This window comes from Saccostrea cucullata, unplaced genomic scaffold (assembly GCF_032062105.1).
Source record: "Saccostrea cucullata isolate Sc308-1 unplaced genomic scaffold, CSIRO_AGI_Scuc_v1 ctg22, whole genome shotgun sequence".
Classification (NCBI taxonomy): Eukaryota; Metazoa; Mollusca; class Bivalvia; order Ostreida; family Ostreidae; genus Saccostrea; species Saccostrea cuccullata.
In genome coordinates this window covers 32,785-39,799 of record NW_026936725.1, presented here as the reverse complement: position 1 = coordinate 39,799, position 7,015 = coordinate 32,785, and the positions used below count along the sequence as shown (strand labels likewise).

Here is a 7,015-nt window from a genome sequence, read left to right as displayed (position 1 = left end):
GCCTCTTGCTTATATTAACTAAGCAGTTCTACAGAAGATTATCCTGTAAAAACTTTCTCACAAAGACAGCACCATTGATAGAGATTTTGATCAGTAAAACTTACTTCAGCCTTCAGGTATGGTATAATTACTTTAAGATGGCGGGACTGCGGTTGAGAGAGAGAGAGAGACAGAGACAGAGAGAGAGAGAGAGAGAGAGAGAGAGAGAGAGAGAGAGAGAGAGAGAGAGAGAGAGAGAGAGAGAGAGACTGGATACATGTAAGAAGCACTTAAAAGAAAAACCGACAAATATAGCAGATTTAAGAAGTGTTTTATATATCACCCTCACAAATCCTACATTGATTTTTGAAGTTTAGGGTGATAAGTCTGCTCCGATTATATCCAGTTTTCTGACACCGATTCTCTTTATAGTGAGGGAGTTACCAAATATTCACTACTTAACACAATTTCAAATGCGGGGGCGTCGGTTGATACCTTTCAAATAAATACTGAGTATGCTAAAGGCAAAAATAAATGGTGTTGCAGAACCAATTTAGATATTTTGTTAAAATTTTGGACTTTAAATATCTGTCAAGTGAAAACCTATCCTTCATAATGATAAAAATGATTTTAAAAAAATCAATTCTGCATTCATCATTACTTCTAAATGTCTTCCATGTCCTTAAAATGAAAATTGTGAAAATTATTCTGTTTAAATGAAGTCCTCAGTTTCTCTTCAATCCAATCAAAAATATCTCTTACACGTGACAACTAACCATCCCGACACTGTGGCATATAGAACAGAAGTAGTCAGGGATTCTGGTGCAAGAGAAAACAAGGCTTTGATGATTATATATTGAAAAAGCATGTTTCGATTGAAAATCTCCTCTCCTCCTGAGTATTAAACCAATGAACTATGTGCATAGTTATGTTGAAGAAGGATGCCTCTTTAAAAGTTGTGAATTCCAAGGCCCTTGTGTCAAGGGTCCTGGTATTAGGTCAGAACTGTAATTATTTTATAGTAGAAAGGCATAAATTGTTTGAAAATCTTCTTTTCTGCTTCTTGGTATCAAACCAATGACGTATGTAAAAAGCTATGATGAAGACAGATGCATCTTTAAAAAAAATGTGAATTCCAAGGCCCCTGGGTTAGGGGTTCTGCTGTATGGGCAGGGTCTAATGAAAATGTTTTCATCCGATCCTGAGCATAATCAAATAAACTATGCTCATAGTTATGATGCGGAAGGATGCCCCTTACAAAACTGTGAATTTCATGGTCTCATGGTCATGGTTTCTGGTGTTAGGACAGAACCAATGAACTATGAACATTATACAAATGAACTATGTACATACTTATGTTGAAGAAGGATGCCTCTTTAACAGTTGTGAATTCCAAGACCCCTGGCCCAGGGTCCTGGTATTAGGGCAGAACTGTAATTATTATATAGTGAGAATGCATAGATTGTTTGAAAATATTCTCCTCTTCCTCTGTATATTAAAACAATTAATGAATTTGAACATAGTGAAGAGGAGGAAGGGTGCCTCTTCCAAAATAATAAAAGTCAGATCAGGACTTCTTGTGTTAGGGTGGTGCTCTGCTAATTATATGATAAAAATGCATGGATTCTTTGAAAATCTTCTCTTCAGTTTCTGGGTATTAAACACATAAACTTTGTGAATAGTTATGATGAAAAAGGATGCCTCTTTATGAAATTGTGAATTTCATGGCCCCTGGGCCACGGGTTCTTGTATTAGACTGGGCCTGTAATGATAATATAGTTTAATTGCATGAATTGTTTGGAAATTTCTCCTCTACTCCTTTGTATAATGCTGATAATCTAAGTATATTGAATAATTAACAAGGAACCTTTTTCCAGAATTGTGAATTTCAAGGCCCCTGGGCCAGGGGTACTGGGGTGACTTTAAATGATCAAATACTGAAAATGAATTAGTGCTCTGAAATCTGATCCCTGGTATGAACCAAACATTCGTGATGAATAAGGCTGCTTTTTCGAAAATTGTGAAATTTGTGGCCCAGGGTCAGCGGTTCTTGTGGGGTGAGAGCACTACAGGTTATTGCTCATATTACTGATTAGGGGAAACGCATTTTTTTTGTTCTGCTACTCTGCCTATGGGTATTAAGTAGTCAATTTAAGGCATGCTATATGTATATTTTTCAACTTCCCTTACTTATTCAGCAATACACATTCATCACCTGCATACTGAGTTTATATCTCTCATTATTGAAAAATTGATGAAGCAAAAAGTTCAGCAGTCTCGTTTAAAGTCATCATTCCGTAAGTTCTATGGTCGATACAATGACCTTGTCAGCAAACACAATTTTTCATTGAGTCAAATGCTGACTGATGTTTCCATACTAATTGTTAGTCCATTTTTAACACATTGTATTGACGACGGATTTTTCCGTTATTTCCTGACCATGACAAGGAGTAGACGGTGGATGTGACCAGTCGGCAGAGGATGCTCACTACTCCATGGCACCTGATCCCACCTCTGATGTTTTTGAGGTCTGTGTTTGCTCTGCTCTAATTTTGTTTTGTTTTATGGACTTTTGAGCTTGAACACTGTTCATTTTCTCCAAATGTTTTATTTCGTGAGCAATTGTGCCTCTTCCAAAATTGTGAATTTATGGCCTCTGGTTTTAGACACGAGCCAAAGTCAATTGTTAGAAAGTTGTTACATGATACTCAGGGGACCTATTAGGCTCATAGGCTTCTTGTCTTGTTTTGGAGTGCAGCTTATTTGTCATATTTCTTGCTATACTCATTATTTTACTCATAATATAAACAATAAAATGTCTTTGTTTATTTGGTAATATGCGGGTTGTGTATTTTTTCTGCAACAGCTGTGACATTAATTCACGTACCAACAACCAAAGAAAGCATTTTATTTTTCAAATTTCTCTACAATAGCATTTCTCGCTTTTTTTTTTAACAAAACCACGGAAAATAAGTCATTTTATACACTTTTATTAGGTTTTAAAGTTTTACATTTAGAAGGCAAATAACGTATCAGTTAAGTGCAAAATTTATGTATGGTTTTCATACATATATCGTTCAGGAACTTCTAATGCAAGCTTTTTATTTCATCTCTGGAACTTTTCAATGTTGGTTTCTGAAAGAAATCCGAAAATAAACTTTAAAAATAATTTTATACTGTTTGGCTTAAAAGCTCTACCCTAGCATATGTAACTTGTACATCACTACCCGAGTATCGGTATGAGTAAATGGTTTCTGTATTTCTATCTTATGAAAACAAAACACAATCATTCGTTTTATTCCCAATGAATGTTACATACGAGGGGTGATAGAAAAGCAAACTGTTTAAATTACTTTCATAACAGCAATAAAATTGGGTTTTTGTGTGCATTATTATTTAAAGTAGCCCCCGGTATTAATGCATATCTGCCACCGTTCTTCTTTAAGCAAAATACGACGTCCTGGCGGTCAAGTGACGTGCTTTGTAACGGTATGTTCACAGCAGCAAAAAGTCTTATATTCATTACCATACAGGTAATCTTTATAACAAGAATAGTCCATTTGTAACAAATGACCAAATCTCGGAAAGGGGTGAGGATTTACCTTTTACTTTACAGCCATTTCTTGTATAGGTAAGACAAAGTCATCCATTTTTTTGTCACAAGTTATTACATGCTGATAATATTCTCACATCATGAGTTTTATTCATGACGTCATAAACATAGACCAAAACCTAACATATGCTATATTCAAAGCATGTTTATGGTAATTTGTGTGGCAAATTTCATTCTGATCTAAATTTGTGGTTTTGTAATTATAGAGAGTGATCGGGAACTTTCTGTTCACTTTTGTATATAGCCATCAATCTACCCTCTCTATAACATTTTCTTCCTTAGTAAATTTTACCATTTGTTTTTGTCATATATGTTAAATTATTAAACACTTAATATAAAACTGTACTTACAAATGTGATTTATAATTATATACAGAAAAAAAATCAAATTTCAACATAATGGTTTCGTTTAAATACGTACGTTTAATTTTGATGTTTCCTTTCAAAGCCCACAATAATAAAGGAATGTGTTGCTGATCGACGGTTCCCATTCCATTTCGTTTAAAAACCATTGGTCTAAAATTTTCCGTTTCTTCTCTATTCTGGCCCTTAAAATAAAACAAATAAATAACTTAAAGAATGTTGAAATAAAGAATTATAGAATTTTCCACCCAATGCTGCAGCCACGTTCATAAAACTACACGTACTAAACGAAGTATGGAATATGCAGAGAGTCTATCATTCCGAACCATTAAAGATATACACTGATGGAAATTCTAACTATAATAGTTTACTTTAATAAATAAGAAAATGGCAAGTTTCATTAGAAATTAAGTTCACTTATAAAAAATGAAATTTTTCTTACCCTAAAATTTCTTTTTGAAACTGCTATTCTGTTAATGTAGTTTGTGACGTCAAAGAGCCATGCTTCACTCGTACATAAGATAATGCAGGTCAGTAGTGCAAGGAATAGGGTGGTGTTTTCCTTCTTCATATCAATGAAAGCTGTAATATCAAAATGATTTAGTAAAAAGAGGTCATTACTCTAAATAAGGATTTTTATAAACGCTGGTACATATCCTTTTCAGGAAATTTACCCCCCCCCCCCCCAAAAAAAAAAAAGAATGAAGAAAAAGAAAGTATGCAAATAAATCTTTCTAAAGTTTAAGACAGATAGTTAAAAAATTAATGAATTGATTTTTTTTAAATTTCCCAATTAGATAAACTTGATATAGAAATAAATTTTGAATTTTGCAAATTTTAACTCAAAATTACTCTTTAAAAATGTATAAAAGAAAAATATTTTTTCCGAGAAATAATCGTTTGTTATAACTTAGAATTAATCAACTAGAATCTAAGATCTTACCAAGAACCTGTGCGATGTATTTATTTCTGCGATGAAAGGGCTAGAACTACATTGTATTTATATCACTTACAATATGATTATGCATTGTCTGGTGTCAGAATTAAAACGTCAAAGGACTGCGAATGATGGAATTGCTCTACCGCCCACCTACAAGTCAATTTTCAAAAGTTAACATATTTACATGTTATGATTTTTCATATCTCATTTTTTCTGATTTCATTTCTAATATTTTTTTTTAATTCCCACCCACCATTAATTTTTTTTCCATTTCCTGAAATTTTCCAGGAAAACTCTCCAGCAATTTAAGGTACATTGATACTCTGATAAGAGAGATAACCCTTAATGACACAAATGTCTATTATCCCTTTATAAATTTGTCAAATTTAAGTGCCTTTTTTTGCCAAATTTTGCACGCAAGCCATGCTATAACTGTTTGTATTTTATTCAGCATATACATTTCCTTTGGAAAATCATAAAAGTTAAAGAAAAATTTCATATGAGTGAGCAGAGGGTTTATGAACCTTAATGTTTACTTAGTAGATGAAAATGAAATATCAAAAGATTTTATTTTAAACTTCATTTTGAAAATAGAATAAAAAAATATACATCGTACATGTATGTTTGTGCATGGTTCTTTTTTCACTATATTAAAGTAAACCATCCGTTGTAAATGATACATGTATACTGCTTTTCCCCCAAGCGCAACATGTGTATGTGATACCTCCGATCTTTGAAATATTCTCCAATCTATTGAGAATTTCTCAAAGACGATGATTCTATGTCTTCAATTGGTTTCTGTGTGCTTATAGTATTCTAACATTCTATAACATATCTGAAATCAAACTTAAACTGAACATTTGAAAAGGGGATAATCAAAACTTTAAGGTTCACGACATTTACACATGTCACAAGTGGAAAGTCCTTCGTTGAAAGCTAAGCAAAACTCATTACTTTATTCATGATCTATTTTTAATTTTTTTTTTATAACTTTAGTCTTCAATCCTGCTATCATTGCCTTAAAGTACTACAAGAAAAATATCGGAGATGAAAGACAACTCTAAAATCAGGAAAATGAAAATGGAAAACTTAAAAAAAAATTCTTGAAGTAAACCCCCCTCCCCCGGAAACAAAAAAAGTTGTTCTATGGTTGTCAAGACTTTTTATTGGACAAATTCATAACAAAACTTGTTATTTCACAGGGGGTTGGGGGCATATTTTTATAAACCAAAAAAAGAAAACCAACAATCCCTCCCTCCCCCCCCCCTCAAAAAAAAAATACGAATAATAAAAAAACCTATCAAAATGCTCATTTTTTCACCAGTTTCTAATGAGTTTACAACAAAAATATTGTTTTTCGTCAGTCACATATGTTTAATTTTATGTGAGTTAAACATTAAAAAAACTTAAGGTATGTCACTCGTGAAATTTGTTAAATCAAGGATTTATTGAGAAGTATATTTTGGATAAGTGCTCATATAGAGTGACTCAAAATTGCAGAGAAAATAGGGGGTCAGTGTTCATCTTACACTGATCTACGGTACAACGAAGTTGACCTTTTTGCACTTAAATTTTAACTCTTTGGTTAATTACTAAAACCTTTATTATATTTTATCAGATGTAACCATGGCAAAAAATGTGATCTTATTTTACGTAAAATATTTTGAATAATATTTATCATTGAAAAAATCTTGCAAATTAATGCGCGTAAATTATTGTTTGACCTTTTTGCAATAAAAATTAACATATTTGGGGTATTAAAAAAACTAAATAGGCAATAAAACATTTTCTTAAATCAAGCTTTTTGCGACTTTAGTGCTGATCAGTCACAAGTATCGAGTACTTTAAAATAATGAAAGAAAAAGTTGGGGTCAGTGATGTTAATTTTGAAATATTGGTCAAAATAAGTGATTTTCAGGCAAAAAATGGTGTAAATTTTATATTGATTTATTTGACATATCTTCATTTTTTGGCAAAGTTTGTTGAAGGAAGGTGTAAAACTTGTTCTAAAAATATAAATTAAGACCTATATTAAATATTCCTAGCAATATCTTCATGGAAAATATTCTCCGAGTAAAAGTATGTGAGGTTAAAGTTCCAAGATATTAAATTTAATATATG

The 7,015-nt window shown here is 32.3% G+C and overlaps 1 long non-coding RNA gene across 1 annotated transcript; it reads right to left on the bottom strand.

The window, feature by feature from the left end:
- Nucleotides 1–2,960: 2,960 nt before the first annotated feature.
- On the bottom strand, nucleotides 2,961–4,589 carry LOC134246339 (uncharacterized). The gene is made up of 3 exons (XR_009987619.1): nucleotides 4,397–4,589; nucleotides 4,013–4,139; nucleotides 2,961–3,114 (listed from the first exon to the last, which is right to left on the bottom strand). It is a non-coding gene; the product is annotated as an uncharacterized LOC134246339 (long non-coding RNA).
- Between the last annotated feature and the right edge of the window lie 2,426 nt (nucleotides 4,590–7,015).